At 35.1% G+C, this 21,202-nt stretch overlaps 1 protein-coding gene across 1 annotated transcript in view; it reads right to left on the reverse strand.

The window, feature by feature from the left end:
* Positions 1–20,230, reverse strand: part of LOC120413979 (D-2-hydroxyglutarate dehydrogenase, mitochondrial) — a 38,788-nt gene extending 18,558 nt beyond the window's left edge. Inside the window, exon 1 of the mRNA XM_039574987.2 lies at positions 20,072–20,230. The gene's annotated coding sequence lies outside the window, so the exon portion shown is untranslated. The remainder of the gene's footprint in view (positions 1–20,071) is intronic.
* Between the last annotated feature and the right edge of the window lie 972 nt (positions 20,231–21,202).

Consider the following 21,202-nt stretch of genomic DNA (forward strand, 5'->3'; position numbering starts at 1 on the left):
GTTATCTACGTGTGCATGTATTGCTTGTGCGTACACGAAGGGTTTTTAGGTTAAAATTTGTACCCGCCAGCAAAAACAAATGGTGAGCTAGTGTGCGTGAGATTGGGCTTAGATAACTCTATTGTTTGCATCAGGACACTGTGACGAGGAGTTCGTCATTTTTGAGTTAAATTATTTTTTTTTCACTGGGCCTAGAAAGCCTTATGCGGAAAAAATGCGTAGATGCATAGTCTTGGATATCAACAACAATATGCATATCTTAAAATAAAAAGAAAATAAATAGTGAAAAACACAGCCAAAATTGACCCAAGATGATTTAATGCGTTGGCCAAGTTACAAAAAATAAATCAAACTCCCAGCCCAAAATTTTCTTAAATTTTAAGAGTTCTTCTTTCCAATGCTTTTTAAAGATCAAAAATCGTTTGAAAATTGAAACTTACAGCTGCACTACTTTTGTTAGAACATGTTGAAATAATTGTTATCTCATACAAAACAGTGAGCAATAGAGCCACTTTCTTCATCAAAGCAGAAAAAAACGGAAGAAATCTTGAGAAGAGAGAGTTGCTCTCATGGCCACTGTCTTGACCAAAATAAATTAAATTTATTTTAAACTCAACGCGTTAAAAAACTTCAAGCAAGAATTCAAATGTGAAAAAAGTTCGAGGTTTCAAATTACTAGTAATCAAGATTTCTGATAATAAAATTTAATCTGATTTAATCTGAACTGTATTGGTTAAGAATTACAATGGCAGCTCGAAACTTCCAGCCATTGCCTTTCAAAATGACTCACAGTATCGTTTTGAAATCTGGCTATTCCACTCCAGCAATGAAATTATCAAAAAGTCAACAAGAGCAACGACAAAAAAAAAGATGCCAATCCCACCCATGAACGTAACCAAGCGCGCTTGAGCCACGTCCTACAATCCAAACTGGCTCCCAGTTGGAAAGTACGGCAACGTGACATTTTGCGTCATCTGTCTTTTTCCCACCCAAGCCGACGCGCGCGATTCGACAACGCCGCGTCGCGGCCGTCATTTTAAGTGCGCAATCGTAAAAGATTTTTATTTCTGTGTAAGTGACTGTTGGGCAGAAAAAAATATGAATAACTGCGCCACTTCCACAAGCACATTCCAATCCAATGAATAAGTTTGAAGAAACAAACAAGAAGAAGAGTAAATGGTTTGACATATGTGTAACCCCCTCTCCTACGTGACTTTTAAATCGATTCCCCACCACAATCACACAGCCGAATAGGACGCCACGCCCCTTTCCAACACGAACTTCCCCTTCACGAAGACCACTACCCCTTCAAAACGCACACAAACACTCAAACACCGCAAAGTCATGTAAAGTCTTGTTCGGTAGGGGAGTGGAACTGTCGAGACGGCAACGTTTCCCTCCACATCGGGGCCCGTCGTCATCTAGTAATCCGTTGGTGTTCGTCCCTCGTGGTCTCATCGCACAAGGCCCCACAAGCTGACAGCTAGGGCAACGCCGCAACAACAAAAACAACAACAACCAAAGTGACTGACTGATGATCGCGTGTGGTGGCAAGGCAAAAAGCAGGCCAGACCCCGTGAGTTGTAAACGTCAAAATTTCGTCAGTGTAGTGAAGCGTGTGTATCGATACACGGTAACGGACGAGTGTGAATGAACGAGGCAAAATCTGTGAAATCGTTAGTGATTGAGGTGCGCGTGTGACACGGGCGTGAAATCGTGCGTGCAGTGAAACGGTGAGTGAAACCTTTTATCTTCACATTTTGGTGGGTAATTTACGGTTCGACGGGCGGACAGAAGAGATTTTTCAGGAAATTGCTCGCACAGAAGTTGAGATTGTGGTGGTGTTTGTGCGATTGCGTACAAGTTGCATGATTGTGTTGGTGTTGTTTCTCTCTGTTTTGCTGATGTGTTCGTGGGAACAGCAAATTATTAGATTGCACTCACACGTGGAAACTTGTTTGACAGACAAACGCATACTTGTTTTTATGCTTTTTGGTTTGTTTTGTTTACGATTTCAGCTCATCAGCAAAGCAAGAAAAAAAGAATGACATCGCTGCAGTTGGTCTCTTTGGTTTTGAATGAAATTTTAGATTTTGGCGCTAAACGAAACAGATGCGAGCATCTTGTGAATCTTTTTTTTCAAGAGTTGCTAAAAATGGTGCATTTTTGAGTTTTTTTTCTTTCAAAAGGTCCAAAAACATTTTTTTTATTTTTTTGCTTTTTGGCTGTTTTTGAAACCGCCTCGAGTCAGGGGTACTCATGAACACTCAAAAAGCAAACCAATTGTTCTAGATTTATAATTGTTTGTTTGTAATTTCAATCTGACTCGGGGTCGGATAGCTTATGCACAGAAAAAAATATGTGAATTTACTCGACACGTAAAAAATGAGTTACATGTAAACTCAGTTGATGTAAACGTGAGATTCGACGTAAACGTTTTTACGTATAATTTGTTGCAAATTTACATCAAATTGCATTTAAATTTAAATGATTAATGGCGTGCAAAAGTGTTACATCATAAATGATGTAACATTCGGAAATATTGTTTTGTGTGTGTAGCGACTCCAATTTCGGCTTATGAAAATTTTGCTATTCCGACTTCAACACTCCAAAAACTCCACCAACTCCAATCCAAGTAAATTTGTTGAAAATTATCAGGTTCCGGCTCTCCATCAAAATTTAACGACTTTGATTTCGGAATTTCTTCAAGACCCGACTCCACCGACCTTGTCTCCGGTCCCAATACTACTGCTCAGCAAAATATACGTTTTTTTTAAATTATTTCAAGCAAAACAATGTAAGTAGGCCAATGTGAGTTTGTAAACAAATAGTACTCCTATTGTAAACATCCACTATTTGTTTACAAACTCACAGTGGCCCATTTACAATGTTTTGCTTGATTTATATAAAACATGAATTTTCTGATTGAAAAAAACTGAAAAAAACTGCGGAAAAATGCTTGTAAAATTATTGTGTTTTTAAATATGACTGAACTTAAAAAAGTCATTAAAAATGTGTATTTCTTTCAGCTTATTTCAAGTTTTATTTTCAACATAAGGTCAATGCAAATTTTATTTCAGGTTCAGGTCAATCAAGGTTTTTAAACGAAAATGGCGTTCGAATGATGAACGCCCGAAATGTCAAAATCACTCGGTGATACCAACATTATGAAAAAAGTGTACCATGGCATGACAGCCACATTTTTTTCTAATGTTGGTGCTACTGCGCGATTTTGACATTTCAGACGTTCACCATTTCGAACGCCATCTTCGCTTAAAAACCTGGATATGAGAACATTTCCGTAGTAACAGTTCTATAGGGCAAATCTGCAATTGTAAACAAACAGTCTACCCCCCTCTTACTTGACGTGAATTGTCACTTGAGCAAAAAGGAAAGACTGCTTGTTTACAATCGCAGATTCGCCCTATTGAACAGTTATTACGGATTTATGTAAAATTATCTGAAAAAGGCTTTCTAGGATCACTGAAAAATATGTATATTTTAACCCAAAAATGGCGAACTCCTCATCACATTATCCTAATGCAAACAATGATCGAACTCGAGCTGTCACAGTCCCTGCAAAATATGTTGGCTGACATATCGAGTGGTAAAAAAAGCACACCAGCATGACAAAAACTTTAGCTTGAAAGAGATAGCAGATCTGATGCAATCCAGTCCGCAGCTGCCATGTAAACATTCTTTGAATGTGTTGGTAAATTTCTGACTAAAATTTTGGCGTTAAGACCAGCGTTCAAAAAAAAAAAAATATTCAAAAACATGGGTATTTGGTACTATCGCCAAGTGCCGTTTTTCCATACACAAGTTCGTCTCACTTTACTGAAAATTGGTATTTCTATAACTTTTGAAATTATTATTAAGATATTAATTCATCGTGTCCTTTCAAATATGTAGTATAAAAAACGCAATTACCCTAGCTGAGAAACGAAAAAGTCACTAAAATATTGCACCGGCAGCACCATATCCCAACAAAATTGCACTGTCCCGGCCTCTTCTTGGTCGGGAGCTTTAATCCTAAAACATTCACCCTTTTATTGCACCTCGTCATAAACACCAGTAGCAGCTGATTCTGACAGGTTTGCTCAGCTCTTCCCTTGCGAGCGTTATCGCCTATCGGTTTTATTTATTTTTTGGCTTTGCTGCTCTTCATCTGTAGTTCTCTTTCAAAAAGTCGTTTCATTAAAATATATTGAATATTGATAATTATTTTTTCTTAAATTTTGGTCTTGCAGTTCAAAGAAACCTGAAAATATAAGTCCTTTTAAATGTCATCTCTAGTTTTTTTTTCAACATCGTCGACATGTGACCGATCATTCCCTAAGGCAGACGGTGATGGACACGTGGAATGGGAAACAAAAAAGTACACATTGAAAGAACAGGCGAGAAGAGTGCGAACAGACTGAGCAAAGCAAAACGCGCGAGAAAATAATAATAAAGTTGGAGAAATATAATAATAACATGCCATCATTAATCATTTGGCTACCGCAGCGCGCAATTCTGGACCCCAGCGTGGCTGATTTGAACCGTTTTTTTTTTTGTGTTTTGTTGGCCCGTTCAGAAAAAGGGGCTATTTAGTGGAAGGAATAATTGCAACTCTGATGTGAAAATGGCGAATTTTATTTTATTATTGAAAGATATTCGTTGAACCATTTTTATTCCACCTAATAAGCTTAAATTTGGCAGTTACAGTTTAATCTAGACTATCCGATGTGCCTTTTCGAGATAAACTTTTTGGGTATTCGTTTCTTTAAAAAACTGATTTTAGACTTGAAAGTTACAGCCATTTAAAGGTTTAATTGGCTGTAACTTTTGACCAATAATTTAATTGGCTGTAACTTTTGACCAATAAGTCTAATTTTTTTTAAAGAAACGAATACTCTAAAAGTTTTCCCAACATCATTTTTCAAATTTTTTGTCTTAGCCCTTCAATACTACGTGTAAAAAAATATGTGCTGAGGATAGCTGAGGATGTACTCTGATGATTTTGATATGATTCAGGGTGAATAGAGAGAATGCGTTACGTGTTTTTCGAATGATCCCACTTTGTTTACATCTACAAAAAAGGGAGGCTGTTCAAGCACAAGCATGACTTTTTTCATACTGGTAAATGAGCTGTTTTATAATCAGCAGTATGTGTTTTATTTTGTCTAGTTTTGGACATTTTTTGCTGGAAAATGTGTGTTTTAAAGTTTTGATCGGTTTGAAGAGGTTTTTCTTTTTTTACGGGTGACAAAGAGCTGCGGCGAGAGTGTCATTCTGCGATGTCGCACATATATTCCCTGACTGATTTTGGAATCCTGCAGCTCTTCCTGGTACAGCGAAAAAAAAAATCGCCAACTCTAGCGAAGCTAAACCAACAAACGAAGAAGATTTTCTCTAAACCAGTAGGTTTTCAAACCGAATCAAGCAACAAGGACACAACACAACCGCACAACGCAACCGCATCGACTCCATAAACAACTTTTACAAAAAATACTAATTACAAAAAATGACGATCTTGTCTTCAACTTTCTTAAGAATTCTTGACTTCAACTCCAGTTCCTCAATAGCCACACATTTTTCATTCCTGCAAAAAAAAACAATTTTTAATTTTTAATACTACAGTAAATTGGTTCCTCTTTGACAGTACACAATTGAGGCCGTTTTGCAAACCACACAAGTTGGTCAAAATTCATTCGAAGTGCTGCCAATTTTTTGAAAAAGATTTGATATTGGGAAAGTTAAAAAACTTTGTTGACTTTATTCAGATTCCCAAAAAAGAGTCCACGTGGCTTATGGATGTTCCCTAATGGTCCGATTTTCAATGTTCATTCATGAAACATTTGTGAAGTTTTCCGATCTCTTTGAAAAAAATATTTTAATTTTTTTTAAATCAAGACTCACATTTTAAAGGGCCAAACATTGAATATTACGCCCATTTAAAATGCCAGTCTTGATTAAAAAAAACCAAAGTATTTTTTTTCGAAAATATCGGAAAATTTTACGAATGTTTCATGTATTAACATTGAAAATCGGACCATTAGTTGCTGAGATATCGTCATTAGAAAATGGTGGGTTGTTTTGGTGAGATTTTGAAAACATCAATTTTCGTGTTTCATTTTCTCAGCAACCCGCTCTATCTCAGCAACCCGAGGTCCATTCGTCAATGTCTTTTAGACAATTTTATAGCAAATTGAAACTTCGATTTTTTCCAACAATCACTATTTTTTCAAAAAATCATAACTCGGCGGCAGTTTTTTTGACCATGTTTCTCTATGGCTCAAAAGCTGCGGATTTTTGTCCCCTAAAACATATAAAAAAATCTCGAAAATCAAAAACTACGTATTTTTGGAAATTTGTTTTAGTGAAAAAAAAGTTGATTAAAAAATCTGCATTTTTTTCCGTGTGCTTATTTTTTCTCAAAAGTCCTCAACAATACCTACAACTTGGCGGAAGACACCAAATTGATCAGAAAATTCACTCAAAAGTTACAGCTGTTTGAATATTTACATACCATTTTTGTATGGACAGCAGCCAAAATTGTATGGCGACTTGTATGGGTGAACCAATGACGCAAAATAGCTTATTTGGTCATAGGGAAGGCCCCCACAAAGTTTGAGCCAAATAAAAAAATACAAATAAAATCCATTTCCATATAGTGAAAACTATTTGTGGTATAATTCACTTACAACAAACAATTTGTCACTTTATGGGGAATGAGTTGTTAGGCACACTGATTTATCAGGGCAGCTAATCATCTTATTTTTGAAACGTGCCGAGCTATCAGCTTTTTTTTAACCCTTTCAAGCCTGATGGGTCATATATGACCCAAAAATGAAAATTTTCAAAACTAGCCTATAATTTTCGTATGGTCTTAAAAATCATTTTCCCATTATTAGATTAAAAAATATTTTTTTGAAAATTCAGGCTCGAAAGGGTTAAATGTGGGTTTTTTGTGAAATCGTCCATAAATGTATTTTTTATTTATAAAATTCTATTTATTTAATGATAATCATATATAAAAAAAGAAACAAAAATTCTGTTACAGTCATCCTACATATTCGGAACACCCACAAATTCGGAACACTTTTATGATAATTTGTCAATAGCATGCCAAAAGTAGCTTTTCTGTCGACCTTACTATTTTTAGAACCTTCATTTGGACATAATCTTGCTATTTCACTAGTAAAAGTAGTACTTTTTGAACAAAAAACTTAATTCCAAGACTATTTTGTCCAGAGCAGCAAAACATTGCCTCCAAATGGCCTGTTTCATAATTGTGGGATGTTATTGTGCCTCCCACTATTGTGGAACACCTGAATTTAACTGATATTTTCACAAAAAAGTATTCAAACCATGTATAAAACATCACTAAGCTTGAGTTTCATTGGTTTCTGTGTGTGAAGTCATTATTTGGTAATAAATATGTACTCCTGGAGAGATCCAAAGTTTGTTTACATTCGTAAGAAAAAAGTGTTCCGAATTTGTGGATTTCAAGGGTCAAAGTAATTCCTCAAAACCTTCATATAAAAGTTAAAATTTGCAGATGTTCGATACAGCATTCGAAAGATCGCAAGAAAATCTTTCAAATGAAAGTAAAAGCGAATCATTAAGTTCAATTATCGATTTGCTATGATTTTTTGAACATTGGCCGATCTGGAAACCGTTCCGAATATGTGGGATGACACTAAAACTTTAAATATCTTGTAATTGCAAACATATTTTAGTGTCCATAATGACAGCATGCCAAAATGAGACAAATACCTAAAATCATGTAGAAAACTTTTCCCATTCCTCCTAGACAGGGTCGAGTTCTATCGCCCTTTAAATGTCACGCAAACGCAGTGTACCGCCCAAACCAGAGCAGCAGAAGCAGCACAGTTCTGCTTTAATTTTGGGTTTTGCTCTCTGACTGCCACATGGCGGCGTGGCGTTCGACTCGTTTCCTCCTGCCTCGCCGGCACCCTGTTATCTCCCCTGGGATATTCGTCAACCACCCGGCAGCGTGCGGCCTGCTCACCTAGGATGCCGGAGAGACAGGTTGCCAGGGGGACTGTACTAGGAGGTGGTGACTATTTTGAAGTTTTTCTTCTTTGATATTAACTAAAATTATATTATTTGTTGCTGATTTAATGACATAAAAATTGCCTTGCGAAAAACATCAATTAACGACTAATTTCCCCTAAAATCCACCGGGTTGGCCAGAAAAACAGCCGGAACCTCCGGCGAAAAATATGGCAGGATCATGCCCCCCAAACACAACAGTGCAGTGATGCCTGCGACTGTTGCGTTTTTGTGTGCTCGCGCAGAGAGTATAGTTATAAATGTTTTAAGCACATTTTCGGGACCGTGAAACCCTTGTGAAATGTGATTTTTGGCACTCTGCTGGCTAGAATTAAGGTTGGACGAGGAGGAGGAGGAGCAGGTTGTTTGGCGAAAGTTTTTGGCCAATTTTGTGCGCGTAATCTAATTTGTCTTGGGGACACCCTAGCCACTTTGGAAAGGACGCCTCGTGTTGCTTTCCAAAAATGTGTTGCTTTTTGGAAAACTTTTGCCAAGAGTTGGCACAGCATCGCAAACCCACACGCGTTGTTTATGGGCTTACTTATTCGTGGCTGGGTGTGGAATTTTCCGGCCAAGAGAGGGGAGTGGTGAAAATCTATGATCGAGGGAGTACACGTCAGATGTTTGCTGAACGCGTTCCGTGCCAGACTGGGTAGGGTAGCATGATGATAGTTATCCGAATTTGGCTTGATTTTCATACATTTATATTCGAGAACGCCAGGGCAATGCTGTAGAGCGAAAAAATTGATTTAATTTTTTTTGTAGACCAATGATAAGCTATGATTATATTTTCATCGACCTATTGTCCAACTCAAGACAAAATCAACCCAATTCTGTTTTCTTTTAGTTTTTAACATTGCCTAAGTCAATTACCGGTTGGAGCTGTCTGCATTTTATTATAATTTTTTTTATTATTTGCTAACTACGTTGTGGATAACGTTCATTTGCTGATGGAGTTTTTCAATTGTTTTGTTGAGTTTGGATAGAACGTTGCCCCTTAAAAAATCTTAAACATAATTGAATAACCTCATATTATCCACTGACCTGGCTTTTGATTTTGGTGTTTTGTAAACTTTGATTGTTTTCTGGATGATCTTAACGTGGCCAGATATTGAAACAATTGATAAATTATAAAAATTTTATTCATAGTATAGATATATTCGTGAAGATAAAAAGTTAAATGAAATATCCAAAGAATAACACAGAGTTAATACTGCCTCTTGATGTTTGGTTAAATCTGCTGATCAAACACAAATTAAAAAAAAATTGAATGCTTCTTTTGTTTTTTTTTTATATGCGAAAGGTTTTTTTTAAATCCAAAAATCTATTTTATGAAAACAATGCAATTTTAGTTTTTGTCAAAAATGTTTTTTTTTACTACAATTCAGACTCGATTATCCGAAAGCCTCAGAAAAATTTTGCTTCGGATAATCGAATCATCACGAAAAACTTTTTTCTTTGTCTTATTTAGGTTTCGAAAATTTGTTCGAAAGTGTTTTTTCAGCAAACCGAAAAGGTAGCCCGAGAAAGTGTTTTATTTTTTTTGACTAAGAAAACATAGCTCCTAGCATCATACACCCTTAGATTTTTTACCGAATTCAGTAAATTTTACCGAATTTTCAACTGCTGAACAGTTCGATAAATTTTGTTCATTCGACAGATGGTTCACCGATCTAAACTAAGGGAAATTCTCGTATGTTTGGCAGGTTAAGCACTCGCTCCTAACTTCATCCAATTTGCTGATTTGCACTATTTAAACAACTAATTTTGCAAAACTTTTCATAGAAACATGCTTGCGCACTTCTTATTGAGCTATTTATCACTCGATTTCAGTTGAAAACGCTTTTAATTAGCTTTAATTGAAAGTCAAAAGTCCTGACTTGCCAACATTAGAGGCACGCTGGAATTAGATGCCCCTATATCGATTTTTCAATTACCGAATTCGGTAAAAAAAATCTATGTGTGTAATCTGGGTGCTGAATAGTGGTTCGTAAAACAGCCTCAATTTTGAACTGTCAGAGTGGAATCAATTTACTGTTCGCCAAAAATAGAGAGTATTGTTATGGATCATTAAACATTTTTTTTTTCATGAATGAAAAATGTGGTTGTATCAATCCAGAAGCTGTCTTTATTGTTTGATTCTGTTTGAAATCCTGGTTTAGTGAAGACAGCTCTGTTTGTTGGATTAGCTTCGCTAGAATAAGCGATGTTTTTTGGTTAGACTAGAAAGTGCTGCAGAATTCCAAAATCGGTCAGGGAATTTATCTGCGACCTTGCAGAATGACACTCTCGCCGCTATGATCACGTGATAAGCTATGAGACGATGGATAAAACATATCGTTATGAAATTTTTTGGATTTTATTTTTATAATCGAAATCGGTCTTTTTTTTAGAATTTTAATTTTTGTATTTTTTAATCCGAATGAAACTTTTTTGGTGGTTGTGTTTATGGATATGGACTACACTGAAAAAAAATGATACACGGTAAATTTTTTTTAGGTTTTTTTTTATTTAACTTTTTGTCACTAAAACTTGATTTGCAAAAAAACACTATTTTTAATTTATTTTTTTATTTTTTGATATATTTTAGAGGACATAAAATGCCAACTTTTCTGAAATTTCCAGGTTGTGCAAAAAATCTTTGACCAAGTTTAGAAATTTTTAATCAATACTGATTTTTTCGAAAAATCGAAATATTGGTCGCAAAAATTTTTCAACTTCAGTTTTCGATGCAAAATCTAATTTACAATCAAAAAGTTCTTCAGTGAAATTTTGATATAGTGCACCGTTTTCAAGTTAAAGCCATTTTTAAGTAACTTTTTTGAAAACAGTCGCAGTTTTTCATTATTTTAAACTATTGCACATGTTTGCCAACTGGTAATTTTTTTTTTTGAAAAGCTTAGAAAATTCTCTATATTTTGCGATTTTGAACTTTGTTGATACGACCCTTACTTGCTGAGATATTGCCAATATTTTCAAATTTTTTAAATTAAGACTAACATTTCAAAAGGGTAAAATATTCAATATTACGCCCTCTTAAAATCTTAGTCTTCACGAATAACATTAAAATAACATTGTAAATCGGACCATTAGTTGCTGAGATATCGACTTTAGAAAACGGTGGGTTGTTTGGGTGAGACTTAGGAAACATCAATTTTCCTGTTTTTAAACACGTGCATGGCAATATCTCAGCAACTAAGGGTCGTACTAACAAAGTTCAAAATCGCAAAATATAGAGAATTTTCTCAGCTTTTCAAAAAAAAATCATAGGTGGGCAAACATGTGCACTAATTTAATAAAATTAAAAACTGCGACTGCTTTCAAAAAAGTTACCTAAAAAATGGCTTTAACTTGAAAATGCTGCACTTTATCATAATTTCTAAGTACTTTTTGATTGCAAATTTGTTTTTACATTGAAAAATGAAGTTGAAAAAATCAATATTGATTAAAAAATTCATAACTCGGTCAAAGATTTTTTGCACAACCTGAAAATTTCTGAAAAGTTGGCATTTTTTGTCCTCTAAAACATATCAAAAAATTAAACAAATAAAAATGGTGTTTTTTGCAATTCAAGTTTTAGTGACAAAAAGTTAAATAAAAAATCACCAATTTTTTTTACCGTGTATCATTTTTTTCAGTGTAGTCCATATCCATATCTACAACTTTCACGAAGACACCAAATCGTTCAAAAAATGCCTTCAAAGGATACAGATTTTTGAATTTTCATACATCGTTTTTGTATGGACAGCTGCCAAATTTGTATGGAATATTATATGGACAAACTAATGATGCAAAATGGCTTCTTTGGGCATACCGAAGGCACCAAAAAAGTTTCAGTCGGATTAAAAAATACAAAAAAATTTAATGACCGAAATCTGAGAGGACTGCTCAAACTATTAAAGCTCTTCTGAAAACTAGATTAAAATATGCATCAAACGATGTGTTCCGAAACTCACAGAAAAAGTTATGCCTTGAAATTTTTACTAAAAGTTGTTTCATTAAAAGTATACAAAAGTATAAATTGCATATTTTAATCTAGTTTTCAGAAGAGCTTTAATAGTTTGTTTACTTGGCAACTCTGTTATGAGATATTTATGCATAAATGAAAACTTTTCAGTTTTAGTGCTTCCTAATCTTGTGTTTTGCTGTTTACATTAAAGTTTTTGAAAAAAATGTCATGAAATAAAAGATAATGTTTAAAATTACTTACATATATTTAGGAGTTTTGAAATCCATGTCGTTTGAACCTGTTGAACTTCAACTTAACGATATGGTTCCATAGTTTATCTGTCCACCTTAATTTCCACGAATCGAATGGGGATGAAAATTACACAATCTGATGATTATTATGACGCGCCTCGTTTACGCTTCTTGTTTTTTTTTTTGCCCAACAAACTTTAATAGAGATCCGCGAAGAGTGTAGCAGACAGCTGTGGGCAGAACATCGTCATCGTCGGGAGGATTGGGCGAAGCTGTCTGGCCCATGCCGCGCGCGCTCTCGTCCCAAAACTTTGTCCTCAGACCGTGACGGGTAACGACCTTGACTGTTCACGTCGTCGTACCGGAGAATTTCCTCCAGACTTGGCCAAGCCCGCGCAAAGTGTCAGTTTGCTTTTGCTGAATGTCTTGTTTTCGACGAGTTTTTCCCAGGAATTTACCATAGACGTGTCTTCCAGTGTGACATCGTCGGGAGTGGGTAAAGTGGATCAAATTACGCGAATGATAGGATTTTATTGTGAGGCCTTTCTGGGTTGAAATGGGTTGTCACTTGAAGCGTGAGATACTTTCGAAAGAATTTGCAGTGGAAAAACAATTAAGTAATTATAGTTATTTTGAAAATGTTTATTTAATCCTGATTTTGCCGGTTGTTGCAAATCTGTCTGTCTAGCAAAGCCAAAACGAAACACCACCGTTAGAAATTTAATATCCTCAAGGTGAAGGAACTTTCACCCCCCACAGTTGTCGTATATTTCTTTGACTCAGGTGCACACATTTTGCCCTGCGGGGAGGAACCTCTTCAAAAGACACCTTATTTCCCACTCTTCTTGGTGTCACCTTGGAAGAAATGGAAAGATAAGCAAACGAGAAATATTTTAGCGTTAGACATGATTTGTGCACTTTTGAGGATTTGTCCACCAGAAGGTTGGTGTAGTTTACGGCGAAAAGTTTTAGCGTGCAAGGCTGCAGGGCAGGTTTCATTTTGGGAATGTAAGTTTGTGGTGGAACTTATTTTTCATTTGTTAATGTTCTATTTTCTTTTTTGTGCAGGAAATAATTGCTGTTCAGTTTCACAAGAGGTAAGTTTGAGTTTGAGAAAAAGGGAATCGCTAAGATCGCAATTCATAAACTTATCGTAATTTTTAGCCTCTATTAGTTTCCGTGGACACTTTTTTTGGTATTTGTGTATGGTAATATCAAAATCGATTTTCCAGAAAAGCACTTTTTCAGTTCTTTTTGGGACCCTACACAACTCCCTGAAGTTTGGGACCGATTGGTTTAGTCCTCACTTTGCGTAAAGCGATTCAATTTTCCATATAAATTTGTATGGGGAAAACCCTTTTTTTTGGATTTTGATATTTATCAAATCCACGGATTCATATTTGGATGCTTTGGAATGTGCTCTACAACTAAGAGAGTATGGTGCTAACTTGCTCCTGAAAAAAGATTAGCGTCCTCAAAACTCGTCTAAAACTCGATTTTCAAGCAAAAAACACGTTTTAGACGAGTTTTGAACACGCTGTATCTTTTTTTAGGGGCAAGCTAGCACCATACGAGTCCGGTTTTGATATAGCATGAAACGTGGATTTGATAAATACCAAAAAAAAAAAAAATATGGTTTTCTCCATACAAATGTATATGGAAAAGGGGAGTTAATTAGGACCCCAAAAGGTACTGAAAAGTGCTGTGCTCACAAAATTTGGACAACTTTATTTTTTTTCCATCACCCTAGTGTACCATATCGATTTTAAGTATGGGAAATTGGGAAACAAAGACATAAACGTACTTAAAACTGTTAGAAAATTGTTAAAAAATTGTACATACAAAATATAGTGATATTATGAAAATTTACTATTTATCATCTAGGCAATTGCTTTTAGTAAAATATTAATATTTAATGATCTGATGTGTCTAAGTGATAACAGTTCAATTATTAGCAAATTAACTTGTTGTTTCATGCTCTGTTCCTCTTGCCCACTAGTTGAGTAGAACGTAGGGAAAATCAAACATTTTAAAATCAATTCCAGAGTTGTTACGGACGGCGCGGATCGCGCGGTGGTGCGGATTTGCTGGCTAATTTTGCTCAGGCGCGGATTTCGTGCGGATTGCAATTTTGATAAATAAATTAATTGAGAGAGATAGAATTACTTTCAAGTTATTAAGAAAAATATTATCAGGAATTATGATGATTTGTTCTTTCCTTTGAGTGCAAGAATTGCCTATTTAATTATTGAATTTTCTTTTGAAAATGTTTGTTTGTATTTTCTTAGTACAAACTGTCGAAAAATGAAGATGTTTCTTGTCTTTTCTTAACATCTCCGGCTCTGAATATTTAATTTCTTTTGAGTTTTGAGTGATGATTTGTAACCTTATTTATTTTTAATTTTATACTGGATTTATCCAATTTTTAATGTTGTAAATCAAATATTACAAATTTTTTCCGAAGATATAGACATTGGAATGTGTAACAAAAACGATTATTGGGGCTTGTTCTAATGGGCGCCAAATATGAGCTTGATTGGACGTAATAGAAGCTGGTCTCCACTTTCGAATTTTAGATGGGATTTAATCCGTAGAAATGTTTTTTTTTTTCTAAATTTAAACATTCTTGGCGAAAATAAAAAGATCAATGCTTTAAAAATGCAAAGCTTGAGAAATTCAAAATCAAAAAAAAAAAAAATCAAAATTCATATTCAAATTGTAATTTAAAAAATATAAAATTTCTCAATTCAAAATTTTAGAAATCTGAAATTCAAAACACCAAAAATTTGGGAAATCAAAATTGAAAAACTCGAAATTGGAAAACTAAAAAAATATCAAATTCAAAACAATTTAGAAAACATAAAAATATATAAAATTTTAAAATTCTTAAATTCTTTAATTCTTGAATGCCACAATTTTTGGAGTCATATTTTATGTTAGAGGTTTTGAAATTATGAGAAGAAAATATTTTAAATATCGGAAATAAAATTTCTTTTGGAGTAAATTTTTAGCGAGGATTTTGGAATACAAATTGTATAAAAACTGCTAGATTTTGAATTTTTAGGCTTTCGAAATTTAAAATTGTATCATTTTAAAATGTTAGATTTTGATTTATTTTTGGGCTTATATTTTTGAAGTTAAATTTCTTAGGTTTTAAAATATTTTATTTTCTATTTTGTAGTTTTTTTCATGACCCTTGCCCTTGACCCTTAAGAGACGGTCATAAGGTATTTTTTAAAAGGGATTTATTGCTTTCATTTTTTGGAGCCTTTGAACCTAAAACAAGTTTGTTTTCTTTTTATCAAATACTTTCTGAATTAGTTTTACTTCATTATAAAAATAAAATTTCTAAAATGTTTGTCGCGATATTTTTAATATGGCACGGATTTCGCGCAGTTTCGTGTTTTAGGTCGGCGCGGATTTGGCGCGGATTTTTTTTCGACTCTCCCGTAACAACCCTGCAATTCTTAACATTAAAAAACAGGATTTTAAAAAAACTTGTTCTATCAAAAGCTGATTCAAAACCTGGAATAAGATGATTATAAAAAAACGGAAAGATTTTTTAACGTAACCCATTAAGGTTTTAACGAGCTTTTCCTTAGCTTGTTACACTTGCTCCACTTTCCCCTAATTTTTGTAGGTATATTTTTTCTCAAATATTTTTTTGTGATCGTTTTTAGATGTATGTATCGAGTGAATTGAATTTCAAACAATTTGTTACAATTTATTTGTTTTCTTCTTGATTTTCAAATGAAAACTCAAAATTCTAATTATATTATTCATTTTTGCACGACAAAACGGTTAAGTCTTGTTTTTAATGAAAATTTAATAAACTATAGACGAGAAACAAAAGCATCGAATCAGAGAAAACAGAGGCGCTATCAAAAATGTGGGAAGAAAATTTCGAGCTTTCCATTTCATTAGGGCACAAAACTTTTGTAAACAAGAGTGTATCCCTCTCACACCTCATGCAAACTGTCATTCGAGTGAAAGGGATACAATAGTTACAAAATTTTTGAGCCCTTTTAAAATGTTAGGCTCCATTTTATGTAAATTGAAGAATAATGTAAGATAATTTATGAAAAAAATATTTTCTGTATTTTTAAACATAGAATTTTAAAAGTTATTTTATGTAACGATGTGTTTTTGTGTCTCCACCCATTTTTAACTGTTCTTCTTTCCGTCGCAAAGTTCGCAAAAAAAGATAAAACATAAAAGAAGACAAATCACAAGCTATAGTGACGGTCACCCTTTGAAATGTTTGAAATCGGGAATCATCAAATGATAGTTTTTTTTTCAAATCCTGGCAGCAATATTTTGGAAGTTACCAAAAATGTAAATCGTCACCTTGAAGAGTATCGGGGCTTTAAAGGAGACATTTAACAAGGTTGTGGAAATAATATGTGCCCCATAAAATCTTCAAAATTTTCATTTTTTTTTGTTTCATAATAAGGCTTTCTAGTCACAAATTTACCAACACATTGAAAGTATGTTTACATGACAGCTGGACGTTTGTTTGCATCAGGTTTCCTATCTCTTTCTAGCAAAAGTTTTTTGTCAGGCGACTTCTAGCTGGTTTTTTTGACTGGCTGCCCGATATGTCAGACAACATACTTCGCAGGGCTGTGACAGCTACAGCTCGATCATTGTTTGCATCAGGACACTGTGACGAGGAGTTCGTCATTTTTGAGTTAAATTATATTTTTTTTCACTGGGCCTAGAAAGCCTTATAACGTCAACATAACCTGAATGACGTGAGACTACGGAAAACTATTTAATATTTTAACGGCCTAGCTTGAGAGACTTTGTTGGAACAAAATAATCAACTACCATTTTAGTAAAATCAAATAAAACTCTAGTTAATTGCTCCAATGATGCACAAACCAAATCAAAAGTGATCCGATTGGGCTCAAAATTGAACTGGATACTTATAGAAATAATTAGACCCGAAATTTCGAAAAAGTAAAAATACTTTAAAAATCACTACTCAGGGTGGTACTAACCAATTTGAGCTTACAGGGTTTCTAGGCATTATTTAGAAAATACTTTGAAACTAAAAAAACTAGCTTGGCATTTGAAAAGCTCGTTTAAAAACTTAAAAAATTGACATTTCGACAGTGTCCGGACCATATAACCCATTAGGGTGTAATATGGTTGTATGGAAAAAAATAAAGTTGTCCAAATTTAGTGAGCACAGCACTTTTTTAGTTCCTTCTGGGGTCCTAAACAACTTCCCAAAGTTTGGGACCGATTGGTTTAGTCCTCACTTTGCGCAAAGCAATTCAATTTTCCATATAAATTTGTATGGGGAAAACAATTTTTTTGGATTTTGGTATTTATCAAATCCACGTTTCATATTATATCAAAACCGGATATTCGGATGCTCTGGAATGTTCTCTACAACTTTCCCGAAGAGAGTATGGTGCTAGCTTGCCCCTAAAAAAAGATACAACGTGTTCAAAACTCGTCTAAAACGTGTTTTTTGCTCGAAAATCACGTTTTAGACGAGTTTTGAGGACGCTATATCTTCTTTCAGGAGCAAGATAGCACCATACTCTCTTCGGCAAAGTTGTAGAGGACATTCTAGAGCATCCGAATATGAGTTTGATATAGCATGAAACGTGGATTTGATAAATACCAAAATCCAAAAAAATGATTTTCCCCATACAAATTTATATGGAAAATTGAATCGCTTTGCGCAAAGTGAGGACTAAACCAATCGGTCCCAAACTTTGGGGAGTTGTTTAGGACCCCAAAAGGAACTGAAAAAGTGCTGTGCTGGAAAATCGATTTTGATATTACACCCTAATAACCCATATTAATTGTTATCGGATTTCTCTCGAATTTATTCGTAAGATAGTGTAAAACAAAAAAGGCTACAGCAATCTCAGGGGCTCAAGGCTACCGCCTCGTAAGCGGTAGATCGGGGTTCAAATCCCGGCTCGGACCAACACAACTGGTAATCGTTTCTCTTCTGGATTCTATTGCTTAGTAAAGGGAAGGTAGCGTATCGTCACAAACTGGACCTTATCAAGACACCTTAGGAAGACAACCTATGGAATGTTAACATTAACCTTAACATGTTAACATTAAGTTGAACAATAAACTGTCACTGAATCCGCTTTGTAAATGCCGGCCTCGATACTCTTCACGGGTATTCCCCTCAGGAACAGGGAAAGATTTACTTTACTAGATAAAATCTGGAGTTTTTTTTGAAAAGGTCCAATAAACCAAATTTTCCAGTTTTTGCTTTTTGGGTGTTTTTGAAACCGCCTTGAGTCAGGGGTATTAAAAAACACCCAAAAAGCAAAAAATGAAAATTTGGTTTATTGGACCTTTAAAAAAAACTCCAGAAATATTTTGTAAACATATAAAAAAACAACAACAAAAAATACAATTACGGAAGTCATGTTTTTCTAGAGTTACAATATTTATTTTGAAAATTTAAATTGAACTTAGATTCCCATTTTGATCCTAATCGGAGTCAGTTAAGTTGGGTTATTTTGGAAAGCTGGAGTCGGAGTTGAAGTCACAGATTTTGCAGTTGTCGGGGTCGGAGTTGTTAAATTATTAAGATGTTTGAGGCATTTGAAGAAGCTATCCGGCTCCGCAGCCTTGTTTTTGACATTAAGCAAAAGACCGACGGCATGTTCCCTTTGCACCATTCGTTGTCTTTGCTTTCCAATATATCATCATTCTTGTTCAAGTCATGATTTCGTATATAAACCACTTTGAAATTTGTTTCCTTACAATTCAAAAACACTTTTATTGACATAGATAAAATATAGAATCAAGGAACATCAAGGACCTGTTAAAATATATAGGCTTACAATGATTCAAAATTTGACAAATAACTAACAAATTCATGTATTATTGTGGTGTTGGTGACAATGCTCTTTAGACTTCACCTAGTAACAGATATCAACTTTAAAAAACTGTTACTTAGTAACATTCTAAATCGCCGTCGGTAAATTTCACTTTGGTAAAAACTCGAAACGCAGAGTATCCAGTCATTCCATCGTAACACCAGTGCTGGTGTCTGATTTCTGCAAAAGAAGAAGAGTCAGCACAGCAGCTCCGGCCTCCGGAGTTCAAATTGCTAAAAGAACGCCCAACTCCGGTCCAAAATGCAGGAAATCATTTACGCAAATTGCACACTCGCCTAATGTTTTGTTTCCCGTCTCTTGCACGTGTGTGTGCTTCTTTTTTCAACTTTTTTTTTAGTTTGCGCGAAAAGAAATGCCAAAAACACAACCTAAATTCCACGGAAAGCCAAGAAAAAAAAAGTTCATTAAACTCGCACTCGTTTGTGATCCAAAATTACACACAAAACAGCCTTGCTTCAGGTATTTCTCACACCAACTCTCTTTCGCACACACACTCAAAGTCTGGGAAACCCGGCCCCGGGAGTACCAGACGGCCGTCGGAGCGGCCAACGGATCCCTCGCTCCGTCGTCGTTACGGTTCCACGAGCTGTCCAGAAGTGATTGAATGCCTCGGGAAGAAGCCGTAGTCTGGTGGAAATTAAATTTCTAACTTGGTTGAGCTTGTAGTAGTGAAATGCGACGATGTCACCAATACTGGTGTGAGGAATTTGACAGCTCACAAATACCACGAAGCTAGAGTAATAACATTGAAACTGTGCGTACTGACAGCTCAGACTGATATTGAAAATTTCCCGAAACCCCTAGGGATCCTATGGAAAGTGTCTATACACTTTAATAATCAAGGTCAAGGAAAGTGTCCTTCCCCTACGGAACTAGGGTAAAGTCCATGACATACCAAAACAAAACAAAAATCAACGACTTACCCGGCAAAAAGTCGCACGCACAAGTTTGCTGAAGAACCGAACACAAGAAACTCTGCAAATTAACTGTGCTCGAGTGGCCTTGCTATCAGCGGAGAAATTTCGGAAAAAAATAATAATATTCGCGATTGTGGTGTGCGCTGCACACCTTTAAACGTCAAAGTATTCACGAATACTGGGAAAATGTTCACGCGAAGCGTGTTAAAGAGCGAGATTAAAGAGATCCAGAGTGAAAAGCATAGAGCAATATTGAAGATTCGGTACTGATTGTTGTTTAATGACCGCTGTCAGTTTGACACTTTGTTGATACTTTTTATGGTTATGTAAATCTTTTGAACGATACATCTGATCGCTCGTAGGAGATCTTGAATATTGGTCTATGGCACAAATGCTCAACCTGGAGAGTCGATCTGTCACTGTCATCGATTGTCATCTGCTGTCTGGACTAATATAAACGGTCCATCTGTAGGGGTCATGTTTCAATTTGACCTAGCCCAATCTGTCAGTCGGGTTAGTTCCTCTATCAAATGGTTTTTTTTTTCGTTTTAAACGCAAAATTTCATGTTTATTTTGGTTTCCATCATAATAATTACTATATTTTACAGCAATCCTGGTGGTATTGGTACCTTTGATTGCTAACCAACGTAAGCAAAACGCTCTGGTGTGCGTGTGGTTTTGTGAACGTAAACAAAATCCAAAATACAGAAAAACCGTCGGTCGGGTACGGGGCCAACGCGGAGCAGTCTCGCCGGTGTTTTTCTTGTGGTGTGGTGGTAGTTGTGGGCTGACTGTCGGGTAAAAGTCGGGTTGTGGAAGTGGTACCAATTAAGGGATATTTTTTTTCAAGGTTTTCTATGAAATTTGTTTTTGTAATTTGTTTAACAATTTGAATAAAACAAAATTTTGATCACAGGAGGCTAAGCAAAAAAGTTAAAAACGTCAACAAACGAAAAAAAGGCAGAACGCAGTTTTTCATAATTTTGGAAGTTTAAAATTACTCAACAATTATAAACAAAATACAGTCAAGACTCGACTATTCAAAGGCCTTCGAATAATTTCACTTTGGATAATCGAATCAATTATTTCGTTGTCTCATTTTGATTGTCGAGTTTAAGTATTCCAAACATTCTAATA

The sequence above is a fragment of the Culex pipiens genome, chromosome 3 (assembly GCF_016801865.2).
Source record: "Culex pipiens pallens isolate TS chromosome 3, TS_CPP_V2, whole genome shotgun sequence".
NCBI lineage: Eukaryota > Metazoa > Arthropoda > Insecta > Diptera > Culicidae > Culex > Culex pipiens.